At 43.3% G+C, this 16,221-nt stretch overlaps 1 protein-coding gene across 1 annotated transcript in view; it reads right to left on the bottom strand.

Moving 5' to 3' along the window:
• COL6A6 (collagen type VI alpha 6 chain) overlaps positions 1 to 9,391 on the bottom strand; it is a 180,645-nt gene extending 171,254 nt beyond the window's left edge. The window contains exon 1 of the mRNA XM_083188611.1: positions 9,341 to 9,391. The gene's annotated coding sequence lies outside the window, so the exon portion shown is untranslated. The remainder of the gene's footprint in view (positions 1 to 9,340) is intronic.
• Positions 9,392 to 16,221: the final 6,830 nt, after the last annotated feature.

Consider the following 16,221-nt stretch of genomic DNA (forward strand, 5'->3'; position numbering starts at 1 on the left):
TACCATATTTTTTTCTGAATTTCTCAATAAGAAATGTATGGACTCGGGGTCCCCTGAAAAAATTGCTGTCACTCTAGGGCGCCGTGATTCAAAAATGTTTGGGAACCACTGCATTACAGTATGTGAAATAAAGCATAAGTGTTATTTTAAATACTTAAAAATAAAAAAAAATTACATATTAGTTAAAACCAAATGCCCGAATGTCACATTAGACTTTTCTCTTCATATACCAGCAATCATATTTGTGAAAAAATAAATTAGAAAAACAAAACCTGATTTTAATCATAAATAAATAATTATTAAATAATGAATATTAAATAATAATAATAATAATTTTATTTCTATAGTGCTCTCTCTCCAATAGGATTCAGTAGGATTCAAGGAGCTTAACAGATAGAATGAATGTAATACAGTACAGGAACACTGAAGTACAGAAAAGCTTTTCAGAAACAATACTTAAGGGAATTAAGGAAATGCTTGAGTAAACAGTAAAGTCATGAGTCTCTTTCTGAAAGATTCTAGAGTGGGGTCCTCTCAAACTGTGCAGGGAAGTGAGTTCCATAGAGTTGGTGCTCCAAGGTTAAAAGCTCGACCCCCAGATAAATTATAGGAGATTCTAGGTACTACTAAAAGTCTTTAATCTACAGATCTCAGTAATCATGTGGGACAGTATGGAATCAGAAGCTGCTTCATGTACCTTGGGCCTTGGTCATGTAGGGCTTTGAAACTGAGGGGCAGAGTTATTACGCTCGGTAAAGAGATAAACTGTCTGTTTTTTTATCACTGGCCAATCAGCTCCTACCTGTGAAGTTACAGGCTTGGTTTGAAAAATTACAGGTAGGAACTGTTTGGCTGGTGATAAAAACCAGACACTTTCACTTCAACGAGCTTAATAAATACCCCTCAGTAAATCATTGTTTGTTTGTTTTTTTCAAAAACAATTTAATGTCCATCTCCTGGTAGATTCCTTCAGGGGCTGAAATAATAAAAGTATGTTAGTTGAACTGCTATGGTTAGTATGGAAAGCAATGTATCAGGCCCATAAATAGAGACAGACCATTATTAGGGATGGCCATCGACCATCGATAACTCATAGACATTGATTGTTTATAATCAATGTAGAATACTTTTGCCATAGATGGGGAGAACCAGACAGCACGGCATAACCAAATGGTTTTTTTTTATTTTGCCTAAGGTGCCTGGGGAACTGAGTATAGATCCATCCCTACCTATGAAGAACTGCCCCCAGTTTCTGATTGGCTCACAGGCTTGTTAGTCAAAGAAAATGGATGATCAGCGATTGGTGAAACCATTGATAGTCATCGATTGCATAGTATGCTGCCATTAATGGCCACTTGTATCATCTCCATTGATAGCAACCACATCGATGGCCATCCTCAAATATCAATAGCATGCTGTGTCATATAAAATATAATGTTGTTTTCCTTGTAGAAGGATGGAGTCTCAGAGCCCATGGGCCCACCAGTCACTAGTTACACTTCTGATCAGTCCCATATAGTATTATGGAGGATAGGGCATAACATTACATATAATATAACTGTCAATTAAAGAACTCAAAACCATTTCAGCCATCTGCTAAATGTGCAATATCATCTGGTTCATAACATCAAAGTTTATTTTGTGTGCGATGAAGTGACACTTTATCACTTGATCAGTACAGAGGAAACAAACAGTGCGGGGAGTTTCTAAATTACTCCTCACAGTTTAAATGTAAGCAGTAAAATATAACAATATAAACATTTGCTGCACATTTGGTATCTTTTGTTTGAGAGGTTTGGAAATGGGTATTAACGCCAAGGATTTAACTTTTTCCAACATCTGCAGATTGTCTGACTGCCAGGGAAAGGGACAAAATAGAGAGCAGGGTCTTTGCACCTCATAGAGAGATCTGTAATGCTGCCAGGCCATTACACATTCTCATTAATGAGCTGTCAGAAAGCCACAGAAATCCGCTCTCAGTGCAGGGAGAATTACAGAGAGCACAGGAAAGAATCAGCAGTCTTAGGGAAACACTTCAGGAATATGAGATAAGGCGACTGCAAATTACATTATCTCTATCCATGTGTATGTGTGTGTGTGTGTGTGTGTGTGTGTGTGTATAACACTAGGATAATTATGGCAAAATTCAATTAAACTGTTGCTCTGTTCACAATATAGGCATATATATAATGGGTGCAGTGCAGTGTGTGCAGAACAATATCGCCTTGTGTGTACGCTGTGCATGGTTAATGCTCCGGTGCATCGTTAACCACCTGCTCCCTTGTCCAAACATTAACGACGGTCATGCTGCAATCATATCATTTGTTGCAATCAGCACCATTTTTGTCTTTTTACAACTATTGGATACTTTGTATATGACTTGGTAACCATAGTTTCATATTTTTGAGACCATCTGTTTTTAATCAGTTTTCATTTTATTTCTATTGGTATTTTAATTATAAATATTATATACTGTATCTTATTCATTTGGAGGTCCTACTCTATATTTTACAGATTTCAGTGTGGCCTCACCACTGATGAATGAGATTACTTATGGATTGGATGTATACCATATGTAATTGTGATTTGGTTTAGACAAGTGGATAGAATTTTTCCTGGATTGTACCTTTTTTGAATGGTGCGCTAAATATAAATATATTCTTTATTAGGCAGGACACACACACACACACACACACACACACACACACACACACACACACACACACACACACACACACACACACACACACACACACACACACACACACACACACACACACACACACAGCAGAATCTTCTCTCAGCACCAGGTTTCCTATATTTGGATTGACCTAGCAGTGTCACCGTTCTCTGTTTTGACCTGTTTAATTTATATACTGTACAAATCCCCACAAACTCAGCAGAGATTATTTATGAATGCACACTAAAACAATGACCCGTGAGAGAGATTGTAGCTGAAGATAAAGTACCAACCAATCAGTTCTTAACTTTTATTTTTCAAACATAGGGATAGATGTATCAAACTTTAAAAGTAATAAAGTGGAGAGTGATAAACAACCATCCAATCAGCTACTACCTGTCATTTTTCAAACCCATCCTGTAACATAGCAGTTAGGAGCTGATTGACTGGTTGTTTATCACTCTCTCACTCTCCACTTTATCACTTTTGAAGCTTTATACATCTGGCCCATAGCCTGTGACATGACAGTTGGGAGCTGATTGATGTCAGTATAGCTCAGTCCACTTTATCTCTCTCCAGGCTTACTAATTAGATTTTGGCCGTCATTCTGATCTGTTTGGTAATCTGCAAAGTTCACAGTTTACTGGGCAGTTGTTGTGCCGCCCTGCCGAATCGCTGCCATAACCCCTTGCAACCATGCAAGGGGATGTGTTATGAAAACACACCCCCTCACATGTGTCACCGACCATCGAATGATTTCTCCAGGGCTCACAAATATAAGTCAGTGGAGACTGACTTATATTTGCGGGCTTCCCACTGGCACACCTTGTCACACGCCCATTTACATGGCATTTACATTGAAACGCCTATGTCAGAGTGTCACGCCCCTCCCATGGCAATTGGCATGCTGCCAATGCAGGTTGGCGAGGGCACTTGCATAGCTAATTATGCTCATGCGCAGGGCACAATCATCTATCCCCCATGCAAATGTGCGAGGGCCTTCATGTAGAAAAGCAAGACTGTAACTGGCAATGTGTACTATTTAATCCTGAAACACTTAATGCTTACTTGTATAATAGCATTTTATACAGTAACAAAATGTTCCCAATAGAATTGACTGGAAAAAAAATTCAGTTAGCAATTCTGATGTAAGAGCCAACTATTTTCACTGATCCAATCAATTACTTAGAGTGAGAGAATAATTTTGCCTTTGAAATCATTTGACTTAAAGGCAAATAAAATTCAGATTTTGCAGAGACACTCATTATTTTAAATCATCAGATTGGATGTGACCGGCTGGGAAATGAGGTGGGCGGCCTCTCATAAAATGGTTTTGGTGACTCTAGAAAAGGTTAAGGTGGATCTGGAGGAATTTCGGAATGTTCGCAGATGTAAGTGACAAAATAGTTAAGGCCCATACACACTAGAAGATTTTCATTTCAAAAGACTTTGCCAAAATCTCTGATAGATTTATCTTTCACCAAAGTAGTGTGTACACACTGAGCTATTTTCCCCAATGAGCAAGAGATTTTCAGGAGGCAAAAGACTTTGCTGAAAGTCTTTCATTATATGGCTATTTACATAATGGGCGGGGTTTAGGGCCCATTTTATTCAATGCATTTCTGTTCTTGGGGCCTGATTCAGAGCTGATCATTGGGCTGCGTATATTTAGAGCCCAGTGATCAGGTAAATGCAGGGCCAGCGCCACCACTAGACAGCTTTAGATATTTCCCTAGGGTGCCAGCCACTGGAGGGTGGCATTTGGGAGCAGCTTCCCTACTTGGTTGGAGCCGGGTGAGCGTCGCCCCACACCAGCCCCCCAACCGAGCATCACCCCTCCCCCCAGACTTGGAGGAGGCAGCCGCATCAAGCCCCCCCCCTGGATTTGGCGGCCGCAGGGGCCGCTTCACCCCTTTCCCCCTGGACTCAGAGGGGGAAGGGGGTGGCTTATACATTGCGTTGGTGGGCAGTGGTGCCAGTTATATATACATTGCTGGCATGTGCCAGCAATGTATACACTACTGGCTTATACATAACGTTGGTGGGCAGTGGTGCCAGTTATATATACATTGCTGGCATGTGCCGGCAATGTATATATTACTGGCTTATATATATACATTGGTGCCCAGTGGTACCTGTAATACATAGATTGCTGGCATGTGCCAGCAATCTATATATTACTGGCTTAAAAAACACATTGGTGGCCAGTGGCTTATATAAACACATTGGTGGCCAGTGGCGTTTATATGCTCCACAGTCACACTGTGGAGCAGCAGAGCAGTCAGCTGGGGGCGGGGCGCTCCGCCGAGCTGCGTGTGTGTGACCCGGCCGGGGACTGACTGGGAGACGCAGAGCAGCGGCGTGGACACGGCGGCAGGTAAGTATGTGACAGGGGGTGCGGGGGCGACGGGGGTGCGGTGATTGTGGGCGGCGGGGGCAATGGGGGCGGGGGTGATGGGGGGCGGTAGCGGCCGGTCAGCTGGGCTGAAAGTCTCTGATCTTTCAGCCCGGCTGCCGTACACACCTGGCGATGATGGCTCAAATATGAGCCATCATCTCCAGACATGCTGGTAAAACCAGCAGACGGCCCACTTTGCTAGCGATGATGCGGGAGCGCGCATTATCGCTAGTCGGGCATCGGTGGCCTATACACATTTGGAGACTTTAAGCTGAAACTCGCTCAAAACGGCTGTTTTGAGCAAGTTTCAGCTTAAAGTTGGCAAGTGTGTATGGGCCTTTACTCAGAGGCTTGTTATCCATAAAGAAATTTGATGTACATTTTGTATGTTTTTCTTTGCAGTGCCACTTGATGATAATATAAGCTGTGTATTCACACTGTGACAAATATATAGGTCATCAAATTCGGCAGGGCACCCCTGATTATAGTTTATAGGAAACTCTTGTAACAAAGAGGTCACAAAAGTGGCATGGTGGTTTGGATAAATTATTGGCCTGGTTTGCAAATACCATGTCTATTTGGGCACCTCACCCAATCTGGACATATCATGTAGCTTTGCAATGTGTGGCTTCAGCCAACGTGGATAAATCATGTAGATAGGCAATGTATGGCCTTACCAAACATGGCCTCACTCAACATTGACAAACCATGTAGATATGTAATGTGTGGCCTCATCCAACCTGGACAAACCCAGTACATATGCATTATGTTACCGCACCCAACCTGGACAAACCATGTAGATATGCAATGCGTGGCCTCACCCAACCTGGACAAACCATGTACATATGCATTATGTGGCCTCACCCAACCTGGACAAACCATGCAGATATGCAATATGTGGCCTCACACAACCTGGACAAACCATGTAGATACTGTATGCAATATGTGGCCTCACACAACCTGGACAAACCATGTAGATACTGTATGCAATATGTGGCCTCACCCAACCGGGACAAACCATGTAGATATGCAATGTATGGCCTCACCCAACCTGTAAAAACCATGTAGATATGCAATGTGTGGCCTCACCCAACCCGGACAAACCATGTAGATATAGATAACCATGTAGATGTAAAACCAAGGTAGGAGGTATGCTATACAAATGACAGAAATGTGGGGATATGGCACAGAAAAGCACAGAGTATGTAGGACTGACAAATGTTACTATTTTAGCTCTGTGGTTTGTGGAAAAGTTTGGGGTACTTGTGTACAATCACGGCTCCCACGATGTCCATCGCATAGCAAAAGAATCGCATGCGATCACATCGCATGCAATACGATCGCATGCGATCGCATGCGATTTTTAACAGAAATGCATCCAAATGCATTGAAATTAGTATCAAACATGTTCAATGGCCCCCAAATGTCATTTTTGAGGCTGTACCACCCCCACTATCAACGCGAACCCGAAGCGTGGCGAGCGCAGCGGTACGCGTCTTACGACCTTTTCATACCCCCACTATCCACGTCGGCGTGGAGTTAAGAATAGAAAGTGTGGCGAGCGCAGCGAGCCACCGAGCCCAAAGCGTGGCGAGCGGACACGGATACCTTCACAGGTATACGCGTCCCCTCGCAGGCTTCACAGGTGTCCGCGCCCCCTTGCGGGGCTCGCTGAGCTCGCCACGCTTCGGGCTCGGTGGCTCGCTGCGCTCGCCACACTTTCTATTCTCAACTCCACGCCGACGTGGATAGTGGAGGTATGAAAAGGTCGTAGGACGCGTACCGCCGCCGCTCGCCACGCTTCGGGTTCGTGTTGATAGTGGGGGTGGTACAGCCTGAAAAATGACATTTGGGGGCCATTGAACATGTTTGATACTAATTTCAATGCATTTGGATGCATTTCTGTTAAAAATCGCATGCGATCGCATGCGATTTTTAAACAAATGCTTAAAAACTGCAAAAATCGCATCCCATCACATGCGATGGGAGCCGTGAAAGTACACAAGTACCTAGTTTGGCAAAAGCTTTGTGATACTGTACAATGTTCTTATATATTGCAAATGATTGGGCTCCATTTGCACACAGAAAAAGATATGCCAGATAGTGATCTAGGGCAGAAACATTTAATATTTTTGTTATACCAGAAGCAATTACAGTCTATTATATGACATTTTCTGAAAGCACATCATGTACAGCCATCTTCAGATGCTACTCATACACTGCCATTAAAAGCAGAATTCCTACAAGTGATTTCCCCATAACCTTGTTCAAGATTTATTTCTTGGACTACTCAAGACTGAGCAATTAGCTAACACACACACACACACACACACACACACACAAGCGCGCGCGCACACACTTCTTTATGAGTGGTACTAGTTTGTTATCTCATATCTTTCACTTAAAAAAACCTACAAAGTATTATTCTTCCATATAGATCACATATGGAAACAGTAAATCAGCCATTTTGTTGAACAAAATTTGGTCACACTTACTGGAAACACACTATGATTTTATGTCCAATCTTTCTGGTTGGAACGAAAATCTGGTAATGTACAGTATGGGAGCAAATGACAATCAACCATTTGCTCCCAATAGCTGAAAAATGGCCAAAAATGGTCTTTGGTAAAAACTGGTTAAATGAAATATGTTCTCTGGTTGTCATGTGTGATCAACAGCGATCAACCTTGCAATGCAAAAATCATTATGAAATCCAGAGATGATGGAATATATTTGTCATTTTGGTTTTGATAAACTGAAGGGTACTCTGATTTGAAAGAGGAGAGGTCCCTCTTCCTAGTGATGGGGTCTAGTAGTGGATCACTAGACAACATCAATCTGCAATCTGAAATACGAAGTTAGCAGAGATGGAACACATTTTTTGAGTGAAGTAATCTGTATTAATGCCATCAACCTCTTAAGGAATTTCTCCCCCAGCAATTTGTGGATTATGAAAACTGGCAAATAGCATGCACAATGCAAAAACATCCAAGATCTACAAAACAAACAAGCGGTCAGCTCTGCTCTCATGTGTCCGGATTTCAGCAACCGTTGGTTCCTACTCATGCAAGGTACCCTGTCAAATCCACTTTTTATTGTTATATATAAATAAATATTACTCTAAAACATTCATTTATAGAATTCATTCAAAGCATTTAGCTAGACTGCAAATGCTGGTAATAGGCATTTATGAAAAAAATGTTTTTTAACTATGCTAACTGTCATTGAACCGTACTTTTCCAGAACCATTGTATGGGGAATTTGGTACCTATATATCCCTACCACAAACTGTGAAAGCTAAATATGAAATCTGATTTATATTTAGCATTTTGTGGTAAAAAATGTTTATCTAACACTGGAAATTCCCTTACAGCAGACTCTAATGAGATGTTACCCATATCAACCAAACACATTCCATTTTTAATATTCTAGGACGCAATAGAGAAATAAAAAATACTATAGTATCTGATACTATGGACAACAGCACCTCTTTTTCATTTTTAGAAGCTTTAGTAAATTGACCCCTTGCATTCACGCTCTGTTGACAATAACAATCCCTGCAAAATGAATAATCTACACAGTAGGTTAACAATATATAAGACAAAAAGCAAATTAAGTTTGTCACTGACAGATGTTGCACATCATCTTTCTACCTCTGCATACCAATAACATGTTCAACAAAAACAGAATAATTAGTGTATACTGTGTATTCTATTCTCATTTGTAAGGAAATATCATCCATTCTAAGTAATATGAGTATTTATCCAGAATCAAATGTTTCACTGTTTCTACACATATTATGTACTAAGTCATGGAGAGAGATAAAGTGCACAGAGGTAAATACCAATCAGCCTCTAACTGTCATTTTCAGGGTGTTCTTGAAATGGCAGTTGGGAGTTGATTGGTTGGTACTTTATCTCCATCCATTTTATCTCTCTCCAAGGCTCTGTACAGAGACACTCAAGGCTCCTAGGGGGGTAATTTACTAAGATGGGAGTTCTATTTTACATTGGATGTTGCTATAGGCAACCAATCATAACCTACTTCTTTTTTATTTAGCACCTTCTAGAATATAATCGATAGAATCTGATTGGTTGCCCATAGCAACATCCTATGTGAAATATAATTCCTATCTTAGAAAATGTTCCCCTTACAATCTTGGAGCAGAAAAAGAAACAATCTTGGAACAGAAAAAGAAACAATCTTGGAACAGAAAAAGAAACCAAAAACAAAATCCATCAAGCAGCAGTGTAGTGACTTACAAAGTACAAGACGATATCCCCATTCAATTCAATATCTGAGGTTTCAAAATGTTCCTGCAAGTGCTCACACAAGAAGATGAAGTTTCATATTTAAGTTAAGGCAGTTCCCTCCTCCTGTTCATTGCATTTACAGGGAAACTCCCCCTAGTTAGTCTGCTGAGATTTACAGTTCTCTGGAAATCTATAATGCAGCTTGCTATGTTGTTGGTCTACCTTAACAAATATTCACAAAGTAATCATTTATAAAAATGGATTTTATAGGAAACATACAATTCCAAAAAATGTGTGTATAGTTCACATGTAAATATTGTGGTTTTTTGTGACATGAAAATGCTGATACTAATACCATATAATAAATTCTGATGTTTAAATATATGGTTGCATGATTGTAAAGCAATACAAACTTTTTTAAGGATTGTGACAGTTATTTCATGCACATAGAGCAGGTACAGGGAGATCTCTCCCTTTGGACTTTTATATCATATAATATAATTTTTTACTTATTTTTATTTTTTCTTCATGCTTTTTACTGTGTCTGGCCAGGCAAAATCAAATATAAAAGGGATCCATTAACACTCCCCACCTATATATGGGATAAATAGAACATCCATACCCCATTGGTATTGAACTAACCACACTGGATTTTGTCTGCAAATAATTGTGTTTTTATGAAATTGTTTTTTATCACTGGCCAGTGTTATATAATATATGTATATTTAAATAATTTTTCTTAGTCTATTAAATATTTGCATTATTTCATATATATATTGTTTCCAGCGCGTTATATGTTTTTTTCAGTTATTTCATGTGCCTAAAGTCTAAAGGCAAAAATCCCATTAAGTACAATCATTATGTAGAAATAATGGGTGACATTTAATAGGATGCTATCGTTTTTTTTGTGGATTTTAGGCAAAAGACATCCGAATTTCGCACATTCTGAAGTGGCAATTTTTCAATTCGCATCCAGATGTTTTATTACTAAAAAGTGTACAAATTTAATGGGATGCGAATTTGGGTAAATTTTACCAAAATCACCACACAAACAGACCAGGTTGTGATGGGCGATTTTGACAGAACTATGCACAGATCATTGCGATCTGTTCATGGTTCTGTCCGAAAAGTAAAAAAAAAAATGGTGTGGGGCTCAAAGAGCCGGTCCTGGTTTTATAAAATCATGGGGCAAACCGACAGGGGCCCCCTGGATTTTCTAAAACCAGCACCAGGCCCAAGGGCCGGTCCTGGTTCCCAAATTACAGGGGACAAAACTAATAGGGTCCCCCTGTATTTCAAGAACCAACACCGGGACGAACCAGCCAGCAGGGTAATGCCACAGCAGGGGGGAGACTTTTTATACAAGTCCTCCCGGCCAAAGCATTCACCCCCTGACCGGGCAGCATGGACAGGGATTCTGGGGAAGTGGGGACCCCCCCCCCCCCAATGAAGGGGTCCCCCCTCCGGAATTTACCTGCGAATAACGCTACTGGCTGCCTAGCGGCCCATCAGGAGTCGCTAGGCGGCCAATAGCGCTATTCGGGAGGAGGAGCCGCAGGATGTAAACACACTTGCGGCTTCTCCTAACTTAGTCCATGGGTTCGCGTTGTTTGGTTTGGTGTTTTACCGAGTCTCCTGGATGCTACTTCCTTGTCACTGGGCAGTATTCAATGAAAAAGTTCTCCGTGCATGGAGAGCGTTTTATTTAGCTCTCCATGCACTCTCCGTGTTCCGGAGGGCTCGCTGCCACTCCTGCTCCCTCTATTCAATGTGGTTAAGACTCGCCGCCACTCGCGGCGAGTCTTAACCCCTGCAGGGAGCAGGGAGCTTTCAGGGAGCCGGAAGCAGCCAGAGAGATTAAAGTCTCCCTGGCTGCTCCAGAGGACTGTGGAGGGGAGGGGGGCTCTCCAGGACCCAGGCTGCACCCCCCTATAGCCAGCGGGGGACCCAGTATTCACTGCACCGTTCGTGCATAGTTACGTTCGGCTGCAGTGAATATATGAATATCTAATGAGCGGCTCGAGCGCTCGGGCCCCCTGCTGGCTGCACTGTGTAAAAAAAAAAATGTAAAAAAATATATATTTTTTAAATTAAATATATATTCATGTGCTATAAGCACATGAATAAAAATAACATGCCCCTTCACAGGAAAAAAAACCTGATTTTTTTACACCAAAATTAAAAAACCTTTACGTTCAAAAGTTCACATTCCAGCTCTCCATCAAAAGATGGAGAATTGCTACACGGAGAGAGACGGAGAAAATCACTTAAAAAGACGGAGAATATTTCACATTGAATAGGGTTGCTCGCTTTTGGAGAGCAAAATGCTCCATCCAAGGCGAACAAAGCACAAATTCTCCACAAAACACGGAGAACTTTTCTCATTGAATACTGCCCACTGTCCTTTTGTTTCCCTCCTATATCCCTATAGATTGTAAGCTTGCAGCTATCATAAAATAGTAACTTTGGTGATTACGGTTAACACTGACAGCTCATTAATAAGGTCACCTGCAAGCATGTAATGCTAGAGCATAAACTGGGGTTTTAAAGATAATACACCCCAGTATTGCTTTAGGCAAAAAATGTGCAGCAAGTATAGCATCCCGTATGGTTAAATTACCGGGTACAGATAGGTCGCGGTGGAACAGATCACCTTCCATTCAGTCAGTGTCTAGTGAGAACTGCCACCTCTACACCAGTTCACTGTACCGCTGCTGGGAGGGAGAGCCGTGTCTCGCGGTGGATGCTGTGTGCAGGATGGAGAGGGCTGATGTGTGAATGATACAACGCTGCCTGTCCTCTGTCTGCCCAGGGGTCAGGGAGTAGCGGTGTGGACATCACACGCCACGTCTCTGACCGAGCGGACCCAGTGGGGACTGGCAACCGCTCCAACCTATAAATTTTAAGCTAATACAGATCAAAATGCAATTTCAATGGGGAAAGGGAAAAGGGGGGCGTACACTGAGGGTAATCGGTCAGCGTTCGCTTCGCAAGGGAGCTTCGTCAGGACCAACCTGGCAAGCTACCGGAAGCTCTTTAAGTACCTGCTACTTCATCAATATTCATGAGGGGTACTGTGGGTGTGTGTGTGCAGATACACATACCTGATCATTGATTGATCTATAAATGAAAACATGGGTGTGGATGTTGTTACACAGCATTCTGCGCTGGTTCTTAGTAACATTGCACAAATGATAACAATTTGTAGAAAGCAAAAGAAGAAAGTTTTAACATGAAACATACGTATGTACCATTCCGTGTTTTTATGAACAACATTATAAAAGTCATACGTTTGAATTCACAAGTGAATGAAGTGAAACGAGAGACATGTTTCAAAAAATGAAATAAAAATCAATTAAATCTAAAAGGATCTTTATGAGGTGATGAATCCAAGAGAATTGTTAGTATATAATGAGACATGGTCTCATCATAATATTACCATTCGGGGATATGTATACACTCTATCAGTTTACAGTTGTGTAGATATTAACAGAAAGTTAATGTGATATTCATTGATCCATTGGGGTCCCTTGAAATAGATGTCATTCAATGTGAAAAGTGTCATTAAATGTTATTCCTATAAGGTATGTTGAGGAAATCCTGAGAGTAATATTTGTGTGGAACATTATTTGAAGGTACAGTAGGGCGGTCAATTATGTGAAGTGTAGGGACGTGAGGTGTGGTAATGAAAAAATATGCTGAATATTAATAAAATTTAAATGGGTGTGGTGAAAAAAAAGTTAGTTACACCTTTTGGTATCTAAAAATAAGAAAAGAAGGAGGGAAAAATACACACACACACATATATATATATATATATATATATATATATAACTTCTCCAAGCTGCGAGCACACACGGTCCTAGGTAAATAAAGCATCCACAACCACTCAGGGTCTGCAGGGACGCAGACCCTGAGTGGTTGTGGATGCTTTATTTACCTAGGACCATGTGTGCTCACAGCTTGAAGAGGTTGTATTATGATTTTTTGCTGAAGCACTGCGGCAGTTGCTCTGATGAGTGAGGGTGCTGGTCTATTGGATTTTAATATATATATATTAGAGATGTGCGGCGGTCACTTTTTCGGGTTTTGGTTTTGGATCTGGATCTCCCTTCGTGTTTTGGATATGGATTGGTTTTGGCAAAACCACCCTTGTTGGTTTTGGTTTTGGTTTTGGATCTGGATTTTTATGAAAAAATGCTAAAAATGGCTAAAATAACAGAATTTGCGCCTGTTTTTGCCCCTAAAGTATTATGAACCTCAATAACATTAGTTTCCATTCATTTCTAGTCAATTTTAAACACTTCGCAGCTTACAAAATTGTTTTCATTTACTGTAGTTGGGCCAAAAGGGTATATCGAGGTAGCTGGATGACTAAGCTAAGCGACAGCAGTGGGCATCACATACATGTGGACCTTACACTTCCAACCTGGCACATCTTGGAAGCAGAGCGGCACTGCAGGGGCAGACAGGGTGGCAGTTTAATAAACTATCCCAAAAAAAAGAGAAATGCTCCAAAGAGCAAAAAATACAAAGAGGTATCGGCCTTGTCATGACTGGTGGTAGCAGCTTCAGCACATCTATCAGGTTGCTGATCTCCCACTATTTCCTCCTCCATCATCCTCCAAAAATGTGTTTTTATTTTATTTATTACTTTTATTTATTTTTCTTACTTTACACTGGACACAGCCTGTCACACTGGACACAGCCCCTTGGACACTGGACACTGCCCCTGGACACTGGACACAGCCCGTCACCCTGGACACAGCCCTTGGACAATGGACACAGCCTCTGGACACAGCTCCTGTATACTGGACACAGCCGTCACACTGGACACAGCCCCTGGACAATGGACACAGTCTCTGGACACAGCTCCTGTACACTGGACACAGCCGTCACACTGGACACAGCCCCTGGACAATGGACACAGTCTCTGGACACAGCTCCTGTACACTGGACACAGCCGTCACACTGGACACAGCCTCTGGACACCGACCCTGGACACAGCTCCTGTACACTGGACACAGCCGTCACACTGGACACTGCCCCTGGACACTGGACACAGCCCGTCACCCTGGACACAGCCCCTGGACAATGGACACAGCCGTCACCCTGGACACAGCCCCTGGACACAGCCTCTGGACAATGGACACAGCCTCTGCACACCCCCCTTGGACACAGCTCCTGTACACTGGACACAGCCGTCATACTGGACACTGCCCCTGGACCTTGCCCCTGGACACTGGACACAGCCCGTCACCCTGGACACCGACCCTGGACAATGGACACAGCCCGTTACCCTGGACACAGGCCCTGGACACAGCCCCTGTACACTGGACACAGCCCCTGTCACACTGGACACAGGCCCTGTCACACTGGACACAACCCCTGTACACAGCCCCTGTACACTGGACACTGCCCCTGGACACAGCCCCATGACACTGGACACAGCTCCTGTACACAGCTCCTGTACACTGGACACAACCCCTGTACACTGGACACAGCCCCTGTACACAGAACCTGTACACTGGACACAGCCCCTGTACACTGGACACAACCCCTGTACACTGGACACAAACCCTGTACACTGGACACAGACCCTGTCACACTGTACACAGGCCCTGTCACACTGGACACAAGCCCAGTCACACTGAACACAGCCCCTGTACAGCCCCTTGTACACTGTCCACTGCAGCCCCTGTACACTGGACTTGTGTACAGCAGCCCCTGCAGACCCTAATCGAGTGAGCATCGACACACAATGGACACAGCCCGTTACCCTGGACACAGGCCCTGGACACAGCCCCTGTACACTGGACACAGCCCCTGGACACTGGACACAGCCCGTCACCCTGGACACCGACCCTGGACAATGGACACAGCCCGTTACCCTGGACACAGCCCCTGTACACTGGACACAGCCCCTGTCACACTGGACACAGGCCCTGTCACACTGGACACAACCCCTGTACACAGCCCCTGTACACTGGACACTGCCCCTGGACACAGCCCCATGACACTGGACACAGCTCCTGTACACAGCTCCTGTACACTGGACACAACCCCTGTACACTGGACACAGCCCCTGTACACAGAACCTGTACACTGGACACAGCCCCTGTACACTGGACACAACCCCTGTACACTGGACACAAACCCTGTACACTGGACACAGACCCTGTCACACTGTACACAGGCCCTGTCACACTGGACACAAGCCCAGTCACACTGAACACAGCCCCTGTACAGCCCCTTGTACACTGTCCACTGCAGCCCCTGTACACTGGACTTGTGTACAGCAGCCCCTGCAGACCCTAATCGAGTGAGCAGCAGCAAAATAATATATTATTATTATAGTACAGCACACAGCACAGAGCACAACCACCCTCTTCCCTCTCCTATGCTGGAGTAAAGATGGCGGGGCGCGCGTGCGTCTTATATAGAATCCAGATCCCGCGAGAATCCGGGAAAAGCGAAGATGACGTTTTGCCTCGTTTTCGGTCTGGAATTTAGGCGGGAACTCCCGAGCCGGCTCGGATCCAGACTCGGATCGCGATATTCGGATCTGTCGGATCCCGGAGATCCGGGCCCGCTCATCTCTAATATAAATAGAAGGATGCGTCACTCCAGGTGCTTCACCGCAAAAACACTTATTGGCGCATGTCAACGTCGTTTCGGGACACCTCTCGTCATCAGGACAATTACCACAATATTAAAACAAAAGCATTAAATACATACCGGCAAGTGTAGGCTCCCCCTCCTTCTGGCGGTTCTCCATCCCGTTCTCCGCTGCGACTTCCGGATCTGGACCCGGAACTGACGCGTTCCCGGTCGGTGGAACGCACACCAGAGGCGGGCGAGGCCTGTGAACAAATTGAAAAACTTTATTG

This window comes from Crinia signifera, chromosome 5, assembly GCF_055691185.1.
Source record: "Crinia signifera chromosome 5, ASM5569118v1, whole genome shotgun sequence".
NCBI classification, from domain to species: Eukaryota; Metazoa; Chordata; class Amphibia; order Anura; family Myobatrachidae; genus Crinia; species Crinia signifera.